Genomic DNA, 18,974 nt, shown 5'->3' on the forward strand with positions numbered 1-18,974 from the left:
GAGGAAACTTCTGGACCTAGTGGATGTGACTCGGAGGACCTACAGAGAGAGCAAAGATACCCACGTCTCAGGAGCCCAGCCATGGAGTCTATGCACCAGTGCTGGAAGGGGAGGTGAGGAGAAACCTCAGTAGCACAAGACATTGGTGTGGAAACGCAGAAAGATCCTAGAGGGAATGATGCTTGAAGTCCCGCTGGGGAAAGTTCACCAGGCTAACTAGAGGAGAGAAATAAATAAATAAATAAATAAATAAATGGGACTGCCATGGACGTGAGCCTCTCTCTCCACTCACCTTACAAAGGCAAGCAAGACAAAGAGCAGTGCCATTTTGGACATGCGTAAAGCGGCGCCCACCATCAGCCAAGCAGAAAAACCTGACTCTGGTGGGGGGAAATAACAGAAGGTTAGGACCTTGTGAAGATGTGGAGCTAATGAACTGAGACTGTGAAAATCTGAGGGTGGGCGAGAGAACTCACGGACTACACAAACTCAGTAAACTTGGCAACCAGGTGGGAAACTGCAGAGAAATTTCAGATCACACTGAGGGCTGCATAGACCCTTTGTGGGGTCCTTGGGGCAGAGCAGACAAATATTATCCCCATAGGGGCTGAAGAACCTTAAAAATAAAACCAAGATGGAGTGACTTAAGCTAACACTATTAAAAACAAGAAGTCACCTTTGCCCCAAATAAAATTAAAGTTTAAAAATTATAGCCCTAAACTTTTTCCCCCAAAGCTAAAATTAGGTGCAGCTATAAAAATAAGGGACCCTATGCTTAGCTAGCTGTGACAATTGTGCCTGGCTGTGCTAAGACCTAACCCAGTTTGTATACCTCCTAATACTCAAATAATGGTGTGGGAAGCGGGACGCTGCTCTCCCTCCAGGGGAATGAAGGGAGCGAGACGTCGTCCCCCTCAGGGTGAACAAGATGACGCTGACAGGGGAAGGAACTGCTGAAGAAGTAAACAACAAAATGGCGACGAGGTGCATGCCTCCCATGTGACCCCTTAGCTGATTGGATAGAAGACGCATGCCTTTCACATGATCAGCTCACGGATTGGACTGTTGTGTGCATGCCTCCCATGTGATCCCGAAGCTGATTGGATAGAAGACGCATGACTTTCACATGATCAGCTCACAGATTGGACTGCTGTGTGCATGGACTCTATAGTGCTTTTGATTGGTTGCTGCGGGTATATAAACCGTGTGGCTTTGTGCTGGGGGGCCCTCTGGACTCCTGAGTTCAGGAGACCCGTCTCTGCAGATGCTGAATAAATCCTCTTGCTTTTTGCATCAGCTGGTCTGGACTCTGAGTCTTTGGGGTGTGCCTCTTGACATGTTAGCATCCTCACTGAGAGGGTCTAAAAGGGCCAGATTTCATACATTGACTACCCTCAATTCCGCTCAGCTGTGTGGAATTACTTCCCTTCTGAGTCAAAAAGAGAGAGAGTGAGAGAGAGAGAGGGAACCTGGGTGACTCACCTTTGGCACACCATTAACCCTGAAGAACCAAACAGAGCTCTTGGGCCACAGCCATCACAAGCCTCTAAGGCTCCATCAAAAGCAGACAGTCCACTTAATCTAGAGTCATAGTATAACGAGAAAAACCACTACAATGAAGAAACCAAAGAATATCTCCACAATGCCAAGCAACAAATGCAGAAACCGAGGTAACAAGAACAAGGAAGACACTATGATGCCCCCAAATGAAAAAAAACACCCCAATTCAAGATTAGGAAAATAATGAGATAGAAGAAATGTAAGAAACGGATCTCAAAAAATTGATAAGAACATTAAGAAGTTCTCAAAAACAAATTCTTAAACTACAGAAATGCTTATTGGACAGGATAGAAAATCTCTCTTGTGAAAATGAAATATTAAGGAGGAATCAAAATGAAATGAAACAACTAGTACAACAGGAAACTGGGATAGTGACGATAATCATAATGAAATGAAGAATTCAATATATCAAATGACAAACACATTAGCGTGCCTTAAAAACAGAATGAGTGAAGCAGAAGAGAGAATATCGGACTTAGAAGACAGAGGACAGGAAAATATACAGTCAAACCAAAGAAAAGAAGAGGAAATTAGAAATCTAAAAAATATTGTTGGGAATCTACAGGATACTAATAAAAAAAAACCAACATTTGGGTTCTAGGAGTTCCTGAAGGCATGGAGAGAGAGAAAGGATTACAAGGCCTTTTTAGTGAGATACTAGCAGAGAACTTCCCGGGTATAGACTAGGACAGAGACATCCTAGTACAGGAAGCTCATAGAACCCCTAATAAATATGACCAAAAGAGATCCTCACCACAACATGTTGTAGTTAAACTCACTACAGTAAAACAAAAGGAAAAGATCCTAAAATGTGCAAGAGAGAAATGTCAGATTACTCTCAGAGGATCTCCAATTAGACTCACAGCTGACTTCTCATCAGAAACCCTACAGGCTAGGAGGGAATGGCGAGATATAGCCCAGGTACTAAGAGAGACAAACTGCCAGCCCAAAATATTATATCCTGGAAAGCTCTCATTTGTGAATGAAGGTGAAATAAAGACCTTTCATAGCAAACAGAAATTGAAAGAATTTGTCACCACTCGTCCTAGCCTGCAAAAAAATTTTTAAGATGTCCTACACACAGAAACACAAAAACACGGCCATCAATATGAAAGAAGGTAAAGGAAGAAAACCTACCAGTAAAAGAGCATAGGAAGCTCAAAGTATATACTAGAAAATATCTTTGGGAAAATGGCAGAGCAAAGTTACTGCTTATCAATAGTCACATTGAACGTTAATGGCCTCAACTCTCGAGTTAAAAGGTACAGATTGGCTAAATGGATTAAAAAACAAAACCCATCTATTTGCTGCCTACAAGAATCACATCTTTCCAACAAAGATGCATGCAGACTGAAAGTGAAAGGTTGGAAAAAGATATTCCATGCCAACAGAAACCAAAAAAAAAAGCAGGTGTAGCCATATTAATATCAGACAAAATAAACTTCAACACAAAAATTATATAATGATTAAGGGATCATTTCAACAAGAAGATGCAACTATTATAAATGTGTATGCACCTAATTACAGGGCACTAGTTTATTTAAAAGATATGTTAAGGGACTTAACGGGAGACTTAGACTCCAATACAATAGTTCTGGGGGACTTCAATACTCCACTCTCAGAAATAGACAGATCATCCGGACAGAAGACCAACAAGGAAACAGCAGATTTAATCAACACTATTGCCCAAATATATCTAACAGATATCTACAGAACTTTCAATCCTACATTTAAAGAATTTACATTCTTCTCAGCAGTGCATGGAATCTTCTCTAGGATTGACCTCATACTAGGCCATTAAGCAAGTCTCAGCAAATTCAAAAGAATTAGAATCATATCATGCAGCTTCTCAGACCACAGTGGGATGAAGCTGGAAATTAGCAACTCAGGAATCCCTAGAGCATATGCAAACACATGGAGACTGAACAACATGCTCCTGAATGAACACTGGGTCATAGAAGAAATCAAAAGAGAAATCAAAAACTTTCTGGAAGTAAATGAGGATAACAACACAACATATAAAACCTTATGGGATACGGCAAAACCAGTGTTGAGAGGAAAGTTTATAGCAATAGGTGCCTACATCAAGAAAGTGGACAGGCACCAAATAGATGAGCTTTCAATGCATCTCAAGGATCTATAAAAACTGCACATACCAGACCCAAATCTAGTAGGAGAAGAGAAATAATTAAAATCAGAGAAGAAATCAACAGGATTGAGTAAAAAATTACAAAAAATCAGACGAATGAAGAGCTGGTTTTTTGAAAAAATGAACAAAATTGACACACCATTGGCTCAACTAACTAAAAAAAAGAAGGAAGACCCAAATCAATAAAATGATGTGAAAAGGGAATGTAACAAAGGACACCACAGAAATAAAAAGAACCATCAGAAATTACTACAAAGAGTTGTATGCCAGGAAACAGGGAAATCTATCAGAAATGGATAGATTCCTGGACACATGCAATCTACCTAAATTGAACCATGAAGACATCAAAAACCTAAATAGACCCATAACTGAGACAGAAATTGAATCAGTAATAAAGGCCTTCCCAACAAAGAAAAGCCCAGGACCAGATGGATTCACTGCTGAAATTTATCAGACATTTAAAGAAGAAATAACTCCATTTCTTCTCAAACTATTCAGAACAATCGAAAAAGAGGGAATCCTCCAAAATTCTTTCTATGAAGCCAGCATCATCTTAACCCCTAACCCAGAGAAAGATGCAGCATTGAAAGAAAATTACAGACCAATATCCCTGATGAACATAGGTGCAAAAATCCTCAATAAAATTCTCGCCATAGAATAAAACAACACATCAGAAATATCCAGACAAACTGAAATTTCTCCCTGGTATGCAGGGATGGTTCAATGTTTGCAAATCAATCAATGTGATACACCATATTAACAAACTGCAGAAGAAAAACCATATAATTATCTCAATAGATGCAGAGAAAGCATTCGATAAAATACAACACCCTTTCATGATGAAAACTCTAAGCAAATTGGGTATAGAAGGAACATTCCTCAATGCAATCAAAGCAATTTATGAAAAACCCACGGCCAGCATCCTATTGAATGGGGAAAAGTTGAAAGCATTTCCACTGAGATCTGGTACCAGACAGGGATGCCCACTCTCATCACTGCTATTCAATATAGTTCTGGAAGTTTTAGCCAGAGCCATCTGGCAAGAAAAAGAAATTAAAGGGATACAAATTGGGAAGAAAGAAGTCAAACTATTCTTCTTTGCAGATGATATGATTCTTTATTTAGGGGATCCAAAGAACTCTACTAAGAGACTATTGGAACTCATAGAAGAGTTTGGCAAAGTAGCAGCATATAAAATTAATGCACAAAAATCAACAGCCTTTGTATACACAGACAATGCCACAGCTGAGAAAGAACTTCTAAGATCATTCCCATTCACAATAGCTACAAAAACAATCAAATACCCTGGAATAAATTTAACCTAGGATGTTAAATACCTCTACTATGAGAATTACAAAATCTTAAAGAAAGAAATAGAAGAGGATACCAAAAAATGAAAAATCTTCCATGCTCATGGATTGGAAGAATCAATATCATCAAAATGTCCATTCTCCCAAAAGCAATTTATAGATTCAATGCAATACCAATCAAGATACCGAAGACATTCTTCTCAGATCTAGAAAAAAATGGTGCTGAAATTCATATGGAGGCACAAGAGACCTCGAATAGCTAAAGCAATCTTGTACAACAAAAACAAAGCTGGAGGCATTACAATACCAGATTTCAGGACATACTACAGGGCAGTTGTAATCAAAACAGCATGGTACTGGTACAGAAACAGATGGATAGACCAATGGAACAGAATTGAAACACCAGAAATCAACCCAAACATCTACAGCCAACTTATATTTGATCAAGGATCTAAAACTAATTCCTGGAGCAAGGACAGTCTATTCAATAAATGGTGCTGGGAAAACTGGATTTCCACGTGCAGAATCATGAAGCAAGACCCCTACCTTACACCTTACACAAAAATCCACTCAACATGGATTAAAGACCTAAATCTATGACCCAACACCATCAAATTACTAGAGAACATTGGAGAAACCCTACAGGATATTGGCACCAGCAAAGACTTCTTGGAAAAGACCCCAGAGGCACAGGCAGGCAAAGCCAAAATTAACATTTGGGATTGCATCAAGTTGAGAACTTTCTGTACTTCAAAAGAAGCAGTCAGGAAAGTGAAGAGGCAACTGACAGAATGGGAAAAAATATTTGCAAACTATGCAACAGATAAAGGGTTAATAACCAGAATCTACAATGAGATTAAGAAACTCCACAACAACAAAGCAAACAACCCACTCTAGGCTGTTTGAATTTGATGTCTCCCACATTGCAGTTCTGTTAAGCCACCAAAAACTGTTATCCTTCTTTGCTCTCAACTCAGTTAATTTTATCTGTCAACAGGCTATCTGTCCCCTTGGTCTAAAATCTGTAGCTAATTTTTGGAACCATGACAATGTCAAGTGCATAACTGTGTTCTTAAATGTCAGTATCTCTGATAGTTGCATATGATGATTTCCATCATTTTCTCCATTCTCATCTCTGCATGCAGTGTTGTATTTCCCTCTCTACTCAGTTTCCAACATTCCTCATCACCTGCCTGTCTCTGTAACAATGTGGTCTCCAGGTTGCTCTGCATATTCTTGCAAGGAGAGAGGGTTCCTTCCCTGAGACTGGTAAGCTGCTGACTCTCACAGCTACACCCAAGGCTTTGGTTTCCTGTGTGAGTGAGGGGATGGACTTTATGTTCAGAACAGGAAATGAAAAATTGATTTCATCTCTGTTTTGCTTGTTTTTTCTCATTTGTTAAAAAGCCAGCTGATTATAAGGAAGTCATTAATGTTTTGTTCCGAGTTCTGGGTTTAAAATTATCTGAAATAGAATGCTAATCTCTCTCTCTCTCTCTCTCTCTCTCGTGTGTGTGTGTGTGTGTGTGTGTGTGTGTGTGTGTTTGCCCCTGTGGTGACAATGGAGTGGTCACAGGATAACAAATATGGAAAAAATTAAGCAGAGAAAGAATCTGGGAAGAGATACATGAGCACAGTAGATTTTCCTCATCAGGGCAAGTGCTTTAACTGCCTCTTTTGTTTTATTTCTCAAGTCACTTAAGGATAACCAGAGAAGTGTACCCCTGCGCTGGTGAAATTTGTTAGCTCTTATTCCTTGTCATAGAGCTTTAGGCTAGAACTAGCTTTTTTTTTAATCTCTTGTCTGATACCTTTGTGCTATAATTAGTTCTATTCTCCTACAATGTGCTATAATTAGTTTTGATCTCTTACAGTAATTAATTTGGAAATGTATACATTTGTAAATTACATTTGCTGATTTAGAGGATGCTACACTAAAGTGGTTAACCTCATAAAGTGTGTAAAGGTCTAAAAAGCATACTGTTTGTTTTTGCAAATATGAGAATTTCACTGTTTCTATCACTGATGTTATCAGAAGTCTACAGTAATGTCATTTCTGAGTTTTCTCTCACTTTCAAATCTCATCTAGAGTATTTTCTTTTGGTTGGTTATTCTAATTCTCGATAATACAAATATTGCTTTAGATAGTATATTGTGTTTCTGTTTCAAACGTTTCTCATCTGACATGTAATTTTCCAGATAGTTCCCATACTCATGTTTTCAAGATACTCCAGATACCCTAACTACATGGTCTCATGGTTCCCCCTTCCACTCACAGTGCATCTGCACAGCTTCATCTGCAGGGATCTGCCTTGTCCTCTTGGACCACACTTTGATAAAACTCCTGTCACATCATGTTGCATTTTGGTTCTTTGCTCATCTGTATGATGACTCACATCCTTCAGACCACAGACATCCCATCTGATAGCGTCATTCCTGATTATAAGAGATTCTGTCTCATTTATGCTTAGGATCTTAATTCCAGACAAAATGTATGAAATATCACACTACACTCTATAAATTTGTACAAATATTCTGTGTAACAAAAAGAAAAATAGAAATGTGTGCTGATTGGATAAGGAAGTTAACATGTCTGAGCTGGTTCCTCAGGGGTATAGAGGGCTAATAATAAGCTATTTCAATCCATTTTCATGAGGAACAAAGGGGATATAAGCTTGCAAGAACTGTTTCTTACTTTAAAAATCCCTTTTGCACCCTTTTTCCATAGAATAAATAAATGAAGTATTTACTAATGTACAAGACATGTAACGTCAGTCAGAGGATCCAACAGTTATCAGTGAAAGAGATCAAAGCGTTCCACTCCAAGTTCCTCTCTTGGGTTAGTGTATTTCCACTTGGATATTCAGAGAAACTGAAGACCTCTGCTAAGAGGAATGGATTTTGAAAAGCCCTCCTTTTGTAGAAAGAAATCCATCCTACTGACACTAGTGAAGTACAGAGCAGGTACAGGCAGAGGCTATTTAGTCTGACACCATCCTAAGGCCATTTCTGCTACGAAATCTATTTTCACAAGAAGGAGATCTGACAGGTCTGACACGTGACCCAGACAGAGATTACCAAGATGACAGTTACGTAGGAGCCTTCATCTGGAGAGAAAAACAACCCTGGCTTCCATTCACCTATTTCCCCCAACCTTCCATAGCCTGCTCCACCTCCATTCCAAGAAGCCCAAGCCCCTGCTTTGTTTAGATCTGTATAAGGTTGAGCCTCTTTGCACCTCCTTGATTTTCATACTTTGTGTAGTGGCCCCGTAGTAAATTTGTATACACTTTACTGTTAGTTTGCATATTGTCAATTTATTTCATAGAATAAAACTATCAAATTTCCAAGAGGGTTCTTAAGTTTTGGGTGCAGGGAAGGTGACCAAGTAATGAGTGGCTGAGTGAGGAATCTGTGGTGGCCCTGTTATCTACTTCAACAACGTTTGAGAGGACACAATGAGATGGCATACGCTAATCTCTCACTGTGTTTTGCCTACGGAGATTATTTACATATTAAAATTATTTTCTCTGAAATATGAAATTACCCTGAAGATTAAATCTCTCACAGTAAGGAGCAGCAAGGAAGATGTCTCTAATTGAATGCCCTGCCCTTTTTCTAGGTTTCTCCTGACATCCCAACTCAAAATTCCTTTTTTTAATATTTTTTTGTTTTATTTATTTGAAATGCAGAGTTACACAGAGAGAGAAGAGAGGCAAAGAGAGAGAGAAAGGTCTTCCATTCCGCTGGTTCACTCTCCAGATGGCTGCAATGGCCAAAGCTGAGCTGATCCGAAACCAGGAGCCAGGTGCTTCTTCCGGGTCTCCCACATGGGTACAGGGGCTCAAAGACTTGGGCCATCTTCTACTGCTTTCCCAGGCCATAGCAAAGAGCTGGATTGGAAGAGGAGCAGCCGGGACTAGAACCGGTGCCCATATGGGATGCCGGCGCTTCAGGCCAGGGCGTTAACCTGCTGTGCCACAGGGCTGCCTCAAAATTCTTGATTTATGTGCACATTCCTTCCCTGGAACTCTTGTAATATGCCCCAGAAATGGGTCTGAGCGTATATGTTAAAGTCCCAGCTTTCTAAGGAGAGGTGCTTAAACACAGTCATATTTTGCTGGCCTAATTCGAAGCCTCTTGAATCTGTACTTGCCTCCTCTGCATTTCTGAAGAGCAGCTTTCCTGCACTTAACCCAGGAATTTTTCCCAGAACCTCTCCTGGAGGGGCAGATTTTTATGATATCCTTCTACCTCCATATTGACCGGTACTGAAGCCTTTCTCTTCCCAGAAGACCAGTGTCACAGATATTTTTGTGTGTGCCATGGGCAGTGGACATACCCCTCTTTTGGTAACCCCTCTTTTGAAATGCAGTTATTCATCAGTTGCTTTGGTTCTTCTCTGTGGAGGAGACCCACCATGGATTCCTTAACCTTGTGCTGTGTTACAAGGTTAAATTAGTACAATGAATGTGAATGGAGTGTTTTTGGCTACTAACATCATTAATTTATGCCTCATAATAAGGTACTTTCATTTTCTACTCTAAATCTAGAGCTGGGACTGGAATGAGGCAAAAGTGGCCTGTTGGGTACATGGGCAACAGAGAGTGAGAGTTTGCTCACATTCTGGATGTGAAGTGCTTTGCTTCCTTCACCCAGTTTCCAGTCCCAGCTTGCAGGGTTGGCTGAGAGTCATGTGGAGTGAGACCACCCACCTCTAACTCAGACGCTATTGCTGGTTGTGTTATCTGAGATTTCTGCCTGATCCTTTCCTTTAAGCTGGCTCAGAGATTCACTAAGAGGATGTTTCCCTTAAAGGATTCCATTGTCATCTTCTGAAATCCAGTAAGATACTTGCCAACAAAGAAAGAGAGGGAAAAGCAGAAGAAAACTCAGGTCCCCAAGGAAAAGACACAGTGGCAACAGTCCTTGCCTTGAAATGCAGTTATTCATCAGTTGCTTTGATTCTCTGTAGAGGAGACTCATCATGGATTCCGTAACCTTGTGCTGTATGAGGGTCTATAATTACAAGGTTAAATTAGTACAATGAATATAAATGGAGTGTTTTTGGCTACTAACATCATTAATTTATGCCTCATAATAAGGTGCTTTCACTTTCTACTCTAAATCCCATGTGCAAGATACACCTAAATGAATTAAAATAATATTGTTATAAAATATAAATCACTTTCATTTTATTTTCAATCTATGTTTAATCAAATTTTGCTTTCTTTCTTTAGCTTGCGGCACAGTGAGTGATAAAATTAACATTCATGCTGCTCAAAACAGAGAATCAAAGATTTTCAGGAAACCAGAAGCCTCCAAGCTTCCCAGCAGTTCATAACTCTCCGCTTTTCCCTGATGCAAGCACATTCCTAACAAAAATGTAACTAATCTCCCTTATTTTATTATACTTCTATCACCTAATTTTGACATTCAATACAATGTAGAAGACTGGCCTGGTTTTTAACTTTGTATAGACGTAAATCTCATTATACACTAAGTACTGGTGTATGTGTCTGCTCAATTCATATCTTGTTTATAAGATCAATTCATGATTTTGCTTAAAATATAACTTCTTTCAATGATATTGAAATTGACATCATAATTCTACTATTTTTGGGCACTGAATTTCCCCTGGTATGTTATAATCGATACTGCTAACAACCTTTCTGTGTGTAATATTGCCAGAGTTGGGCATTTAAACGCAAGATACCCAGTTACATTTGAATTTCAGATAAACAGCCATGATTTTAATGAATATGTTCTATGCAATATTTGGAAATACTTATGATATAAATTTATTTATTTTTTATCTGAAATTCAAATTCAACTAGGTTTTCTGAATTTTATCCAGCAATCTTACTTGTATGTATTTTTCTGATGCAAAAAGTACAAACTTCTATACTCTGTATATCTAGGAGCAGAATTGCTGAATCACAGGTCATGTATATATTTAGCTGTAACAGATACTGCCAAAATATTCCCCAAGGAGTTCTTACGCATTTTTACTTTGAACAGAAGACAGACAATACTCTCCTTTACACACAAGGATGTTAACACATTAACAGCCTTAGTTTGACAATTTTATAGCATGTAGGAGTATTTCAATGTGGTTTTAATCTTTGTTCTTACAGTATTAATAGTTAAATGCCTTTTTTAACATTCTTGGTCGATTTCACTTCCCCTTTTTGCATCACGTTTAAGGAATCTTTCCCTTTCCCACAGGGAAAGCAGCCCAATATATCACAGCTTCAGAGCTGTGAGATAGCCACGGAGACTTGCAACTCTGTCCCCTCAAAGGGCTTCAGGCACACTCTTGGTTTCAATTCAGTGATTCATCTCTGTAGAATCTTGAACAGACAAGTTATAAACTAAACAAATTTTCTGTAACCATATCACTTTCTTTTTGTTCTCTGTAAAATAGTCTTGGTGATACTTGGAAGAAATGCCTAACACAACAGTGATCAAATGCAAGTGATTCATTAGATGTATTATTCCAGTGTCAATTTATATAGAGGGGGGAAAGCAAAACCAAACACCAAACATAGTCATGATGAAGAAGAACAAGTAAATTAGAAGACTTAAATCATGGGAATTAGGAAATGCCAGCGTGCAGTTAAGAGTACAAATTTGAAAGTTAGACTGGTTTGTTGTACATAGGGCTACCACTGTTTACTACCCATGTGATCTTGGAGAGTTACCTACCCTGTCTCTGCTTCACTTTCTCATAGAAGTGCAAGGATCACTTAAACAATGTACATGCCTGGCACATAGTGTGTGTTCCCATGTTAGGTAGTAGTAGTCCCAGTAGCAGCAGCAGCAACAGCAACAACAGCTAAAGTCATGATAATAGAAGTAATTTGAGTAGTTGTTAACATTTCTGTTATTATATTGAAATATAGTTATGTGTGTGGCCAACAGTGTGGTGTAGCAGGTAAAGCTGCTGCCTGTGACACTAGTATCCCATGTAAGTACTGGTTCGAGTCCTGGCTGCTCCACTTCTGATCCAGCTCCCTGCTAATGGCCTGGACAAAGCAGCAGAAGATGGCCCAAGTCCTTGGGCCCCTGTCACCCACATGAAAGACCAAGAAGAAGCTCCTCGCTCCTAGCTTCAGCCTGGCACAGCCCTGGTTGTTGTGGCCATTTAGGGAGTGAACCAGCAGATGGAGGCACTCTGTGTGTGTGTGTGTGTGTGTGTGCATGTCTCCACTCTCTGTAATTCTGACTTTCAAATAAATCTTTGAAAAAAAGAAATATAATCATGTCTACACTCTGTTCTCAGTTGTACATTCCTGAAGAAAGGTTCTAAGCTCTGTGTTTTGACCCAAACACTAACTATAAATTTGTTTGCCTTCGGTTTCCTATGTCTTTTACTTTCTCTGAATAGGAATTTTTAAAAAAGATTTTGAAATGTAAATTTCAGAAAGGAAGTTAGGAATGAAAGGCAAAATGTTTTCTAAGCCAACACAGAATTAAAGCACTTTTGGGTCCCTTGGCAATGTTGTCTAATATAATCCAGTGTCACTATTATTGTTAACATTATGAAGGATTTGCATTCAGGAGCCAGCATTGTCGCATAGCTGGTTAAGATGCCACCTACAGTGTCAGCATTACACATAAGCACCAGTTAAAGTTTCAGCTGCTTCACTTCCCATCCAGTTCTCTGGTAACGTGCTCGAGAAAACAGCAGAGGATGGCCCAAGTATTTCAGCCCCTGGAACCCACATGGGAGACCCAGATGGAATTCCTGGGTCCTGACTCGTGGCTTCAGCCTGGCCCAGCCCGTTGTAGCTATTTGGTGAGGGAATCAACAGATGGAAGATTCTCTCTCTCTCTTTCTCTCTCTGCCTTTCAAATAAATAAGCAAATTTTTAAAAAAGGATTCACATTTATTACATCGGAATAGATAAGGAATAGAGCATATTTTCGAGGCAAAAAAACCTCCTTAACAGTTTAATTATCTTTGCTGTCTTCCTTTGGACTGTAGGAACAAGCATGTTCATATTGTGCTTTTTTATATTGTGATTATACCAGCTTCATTGTGGTAGATGCAAAAATGTGACTCCTGGATTCTCTGTCAAGGAAGGACATGTTACCCAGGGAGGGAAATAAACTCAACAGCCAGTCTTCAGTTGTCAGAGCTTGTAAATTTGCCTCGAATATAGGAAGCTGCTTCGCTTAAATCATACTCTTCCCAGAACCACCTATATTAAGTGACTGAATGATATAGAATGTAAAGATCCAGGAATTTGACCATGGCCCAGGCCACTTTGATGGGCTGCACTCAATCTGGAGATCCCTATCTGGTTCAAGAAGTTTTATGAGCTTGCACCACAGTTCAGTTTTTTCCTCTCCCAAATCCCTCTCTTGGCTCTGCTTTCACAGATGTTGCTCTCTAATAACCAGCTTGCACCCGACAACATTTTGTCATTTGCTTCAGGAGAAATCAATCTGCAACATCCTTCAACTTCATAAATATACTACATCCAAAAGTATTTCAACAATGGGGTTGTGGAATAAAGAAACAGGGCAAAAAGAAAATAAGGGTTACAAAAAATTCTCCTCTTCCGAGCACATGCAGCAAGAGCACAACATCCTCAAGAAGTAAGAGCAGCAGGCATTGAAGAAATGACCAGCAGGTGAGAAAGGGAGCAGTGGCCCACAATGTTGTTGAGATCAGCAGAGAGAGAAGCATGATAGATTGTTGTTAATAGGAAACTCACTAGAAATAATGAGAAACAGGAAAATGGTGGATGAGAAAAGAGAAGAATATAGCAGATGAACAGAGCATGACACAGATATTTTCCCAGGTGGTCATGAAATTGGGGATAGGAGAGGAGGGGTCAATGAAGGAAACCTTATGGCAGATGTTTGGTGTGGTGGTTAAAATGCCATCTGGGCTACCTCTATCCCATATTGGAATACCTGAGTTCAAGTTACAGTGCTGCTTTCCATCCAAAAAAAACACATATCCTGTCTACACACTGGGAGACCCAAATGGAGGTCTAGGCTCTTGATTTTGGCCTGGCTCAGTCCTGCTGTTGTGGGCATTTAGGAAATGAACTAGTGGGTGGCAAACATCTCTCTCTCTCTCTCTCTCTCTCTCTCTCTTTAGCTCTCTCTATATCTCCACCTTTCTAATAATTTTAATTAATTTTTAAATGAAATTAATTAGTTTCATATTCATTTATTTTATTTTTTTTTATTTTTTTGACAGAGTGGACAGTGAGAGAGAGAGACAGAGAGAAAGGTCTTCCTTTGCCGTTGGTTCACCCTCCAATGGCCGTCGTGGCCGACACGCTGCAGCCGGCGCACCACACTGATCCGAAGGCAGGAGCCAGGTGCTTCTCCTGGTCTCCCATGGGGTGCAGGGCCCAAGGACTTGGGCCATCCTCCACTGCACTTCCCTGGCCACAGCAGAGAGCTGGCCTGGAAGAGGGGCAACCGGGACCGAATCTGGCGCCCCGACTGGGACTAGAACCCAGTGTGCCAGCGCTGCAAGGCGGAGGATTAGCCTAGTGAGCCACGGCGCCAGCCTCATATTCATTTAATAAATTAATATAATAAATAATAAATTTAAATAGAATGATTTAATAAATTTTAAATTAATTAATTTTTTAAAGAAAGAATGGTTTTGTCTTGCAAATGCATTCCTTAGAAAAGTGAGGTGGAGTTAATAAACTCAGTTGAACCAAAACAAACAGCTTGGCCTTGGTCCCATGTGTTCTAGGCTGGCACTACTCTGCTATGCCCAGTGTCTGTTCCAGGTGTGTTTTATACCTGGAAAATTCTTCACCTGCCCCTGACCACCAGTCACCCGTACCATCCTGAACATATTCCCCAGGAGAACCTAACAGTTAGTCTCTAAAGACTCTGATACTAAAGCCTGTGCTCTTTTGAATGTGATGTCCTGACTCTGGGCTGGGAAGGACACTGGACTAAGGCAATGTACTGAGGAGTCCAACTCCATTTTTCTCCTGAGATTTCATGATACTACTTAGAAGTTTCACCGATCTTTCTCCTCTCTGGACTTCACATCGGGTATACCACTTTAGCTTTTTTTATAAGGCTGGTCTACTAGTAATAAGTACTTTAGCATTTGTTTATCTTTTTTATTTTTTAATTTTTATTTGTTTATTTTTTGACAGGCAGAGTTAGACAGTGAGAGAGAGACAGAGAGAAAGGTCTTCCTTTTGCCATTGGTTCACCCCACAAGTGGCCACTACGGCCAGCGCGTTGCGGCCGGCGTGCTGCGCCGATCCAAAGCCAGGAGCCAGGTGCCTCCTCCAGGTCTCCCATGCGGGTGCTAGGCCCAAGCACTTGGGCCATCCTCCGCTGCCTTCCCAGGCCACAGCAGAGAGCTGGACTGGAAGAGGAACAACCGGGACAGAACCTGGCGCCCCAACCGGTACTAGAACACAGGGTGGCAGTGCTGCAGGCGGAGGATTAGCCTAGTGAGCTGCGGCACTGGCCAGCATTTGTTTATCTTGCCATGTCATGATTTCCCTTTTATTTTTGAAAGGTGGTTAAGCCAGATATTGGTTGATGTTGTTTTCCCTCCATGGTTTCTGTTAAGAAATGAACTCTCACTGTCATTGGGACTTCCTTGTAAAACTGCCCTTTCTCTTGCTGCATTCAAGAGTCTCTTTGCTTTTTCAAAATTTGATTAAAATGTGTCTTGGTGTATATCTCTCTTTTTTTAAAAAAAGATTTATTTATTTATTTGAAAGTCAGAGTTACACAGAGAAGAGAGGCAGAGAGAGAGAGAGAGAGAGAGGTCTTCCATCCGATGGTTCACTCCCCAATTGGCTGCAACAGCCGGAGCTGTGCCAATCCGAAGCCAGGATCCAGGACCCTCCTCCAGGTCTCCCACGCAGGTGCAGGGGCCCAAGGACTTGGGCCATCTTCTACTGCTTTCCCAGGCCACAGCAGAGAGCTGGATCGGAAGTAGAGCAGCCAGGACTAGAACCAGTGCCCATAGGAGATGCCAGCACTGCAGGCGGCGCTTTACCCCTGTGCCACAGTGCTGGCCCTAGTGTATATCTCTTATTTTGTTTCCTTCTTGAAGTCTGTTGAGCTCTTTGAATGTGAACTAAATTTAATTTTTATTTTTTGAAGATTCCTTTTAGGCCCTCTCTTCTCATTCTGCTTCTGGAACTCTCATTGTGTATATTTTGGTAGAATTGATGCTTACCCATAAGTCTCATGGTCTCTCTTCATTTTTTCTTTATTCTTTTGAGATTCTGCTCTGCTGACTAGGCATGTTAAACTGTCCTATATTAAAGATCTGAGTCCTTCTTCTACAGGTTCAGCTTTGGTGTGGGAACTATTAATGAATACTTCCTTTCAGCTATTATAGGTTCCAGCTCTGGAATTTCTGTTTGAGTGCTTCTTATAATTTTTAAGGTCTTTATTGGTAGTTATTATTTAAAGAGACATCGCTACCTCAACTATAATTTTTTTCTCCATGATTTCTTTTAGCTCTTTGAGCATATTTAACCCAGTTGATTCAAATTACTTGCCTTATAAAACCATTTAATTGCTTTCTCAAAAACAGTTTTTACCATTTTTTCTGTAGATGGGCCATATCTTGTTTCTTAACATGCCTTTTAATATTTTAGTTCCACTTGACATTTTGAGTTCTATAATTTAGAGTATTATCATTCTAGAAATTAGATTCTTCCCTAAGTTCTGGGTTTGCTCTGTTGGTTCCTGTGAGTTGTAATGTCTGCAAAGTGACATTTTAAAACATTTTTGTCATGTGTTCTCTGAAATCTTTGTTCTTTAACCTTTGTTAAATCCTCATGTATTGATAAACAATTCTGAAATCCTTGAAAGAAAAAACTCATAAAATCTTTGCATTTACTTAGTGTAGAGTTCTAGCAAATATGATTCTGATGGTTTTCAATTGTTAATGCACTGTTTCATGTAAGGATGTACCCCTGTAACTCTTCATATTCACTGATGTGACTCTTACATAATGTTTTTATATAATACACATAATTGTGTTCAGACTATATGTTTAAATTGGCTGAAAATTTTTGAAAATATAATGTCTGATTTTAAAATATTAAAGTCAAAGATGACTGTTTACAGCCTGAGAAATGGAAATATTGGGTTAGGAATGATGTGATAGGCAAACAAAAGGAGGAAGATGTTTGAAAAGCAAGTAATTACTGCAATTTGATTCTTTCTGTTTTAATACACTCTAACGGGGAATTCTGGCTGGTGAAGACTATGTCTGTGCCTTAGGCTGATCCCTACACTGAGGTAGTATGTATCTTTGTTACCTCACCACAGGTCCCCACCTTTCTTCTTCCTTCTCCCCAGCTAGCCACCAACAATGCCCAAACACTTGGTATTTCTCTGACCAAATGCACAATTCCTTTTTGTCCAAGTTAAAAGAATTTTTTATCATCATTAGAGATAAAATAACAATGGGTGAAATATTTGAATACGGACCTAGGGGCTGGCATTGTGATGCAGTGTGTTAAGCCATATGTGGGATGCCTGCATTCCAAATTAGAGTGCAAATTCAAGAGTGGACTACTCTGTCTCCAATACAGATGCCTGCTAATGAGCCTGGGAAGCAGCAGATGGTTCAAGTACTTGGGTTCTTGCAGTCAATGTGGAAGAACTGGATGAAGTTTCTGGCTGCTGGCTGTGGCCCTGAGTGCTGCAGCCGGTTGGGAAGTAATCAGTGGATGGAAGAGTCTCTGTCACTCTGTCTTTCAAAATAATTAATCAAATAAATCCTTTTTAAAAAAATATGGACACTAGATTGTGTTGTAATCTTAAAGTACTATTCATAATTAAGAACTTTTATTAGTTTATTTTATCAGTAACTTCGAGACTAATTATTTCCTGAAATGATTTTAGAGTATCAATTTCTCCACTTTCAATGTTTGCTTTAGACATTTTGTGAAATGAAAGAAGCTAAGTAAAGAAAGGCAAATGCTGCATAATCTCACTCAGTTATAGAAACTAGGAAAGTGAATACTGTAGAAGTTTACAGTATAATGGTGGTTACCAGGGGTAGAGAGCTGAGTGGGGGAAAGGTTATTTAACAGATACTAAGTTATAGATAGACAGGACTAAGACATTCTGGTGTTCTATTACGCAGTAGGGTTACTATAGGTAATGATAATGAGTTGTATAATTTCCTTTAAAAAAAAAAAAAGAACTAAGAATTTTTAAATGTTTTCTCCAGCCCCCTCAATGAGTCCATCATGGAAGTTTCTGGGGCACCAGGTTCGTATGTAAAACACCTCAGAGCCACAAGTCAAGTGCAAAATAAAAAGAGGTGGAGGCAGCCAAGTTGGAATAGGGGATATTACTGAGGCCACAGGCTGTCTCTGAGGGTTAGGGAGGACAGGCAGGTGGTTCATCATACGTGATCTTTCTCAGTTATTTTTTTTTTTTCTAGTCTCTTTGGAACTTGGGAAATGAAGGTTTTAATTTTAGGACTTGTTGGAGCAGGAAAAAAACCACAATTTTGTACAGATCATAGATTGGAGAAGCAGTTACTACTATTCCTACCATTGGATTTAATATAGAGATAGTGACATAGAAAAACCTTAAATTCCAAGTCTGGGATTTAGGACAAACAAGAGTCATGCCACACTGGAGATATTATTCAAACATAATGCAGTCATTTACGTGGTACACAGTTGTGACTGAGAGTGACCTGCAATTTCCAAATCAGAATTAGTTCCTATGTTGGCTGAAAAGAGCTGAGAAATTCCATTTCAGTGGTGTTTGTGAATAAGCAGGATAGGTAGCAGGCCATGACACTCTCAGAGATGGCAAAGTCATCACACAGGTGACCTGCCTTTAAGGACTGAAAGTGGAAAATATTCAAAACGTCAGCAACTGGCCTTCATAAGGCCATGAAATGTTTAGCTGGAACATTAAAAAGCAGAGAGGGCCAACGCCAGGGTTCACTTGGTTAA

The 18,974-nt window shown here is 39.8% G+C and overlaps 1 pseudogene; it reads left to right on the plus strand.

Moving 5' to 3' along the window:
• The first annotated feature begins 334 nt into the window (after nucleotides 1–334).
• On the plus strand, nucleotides 335–18,974 carry LOC138846009 (ADP-ribosylation factor-like protein 1 pseudogene; annotated as a pseudogene).

The sequence above is a fragment of the Oryctolagus cuniculus genome, chromosome 1 (genome assembly GCF_964237555.1).
Source record: "Oryctolagus cuniculus chromosome 1, mOryCun1.1, whole genome shotgun sequence".
Taxonomy (NCBI): Eukaryota; Metazoa; Chordata; class Mammalia; order Lagomorpha; family Leporidae; genus Oryctolagus; species Oryctolagus cuniculus.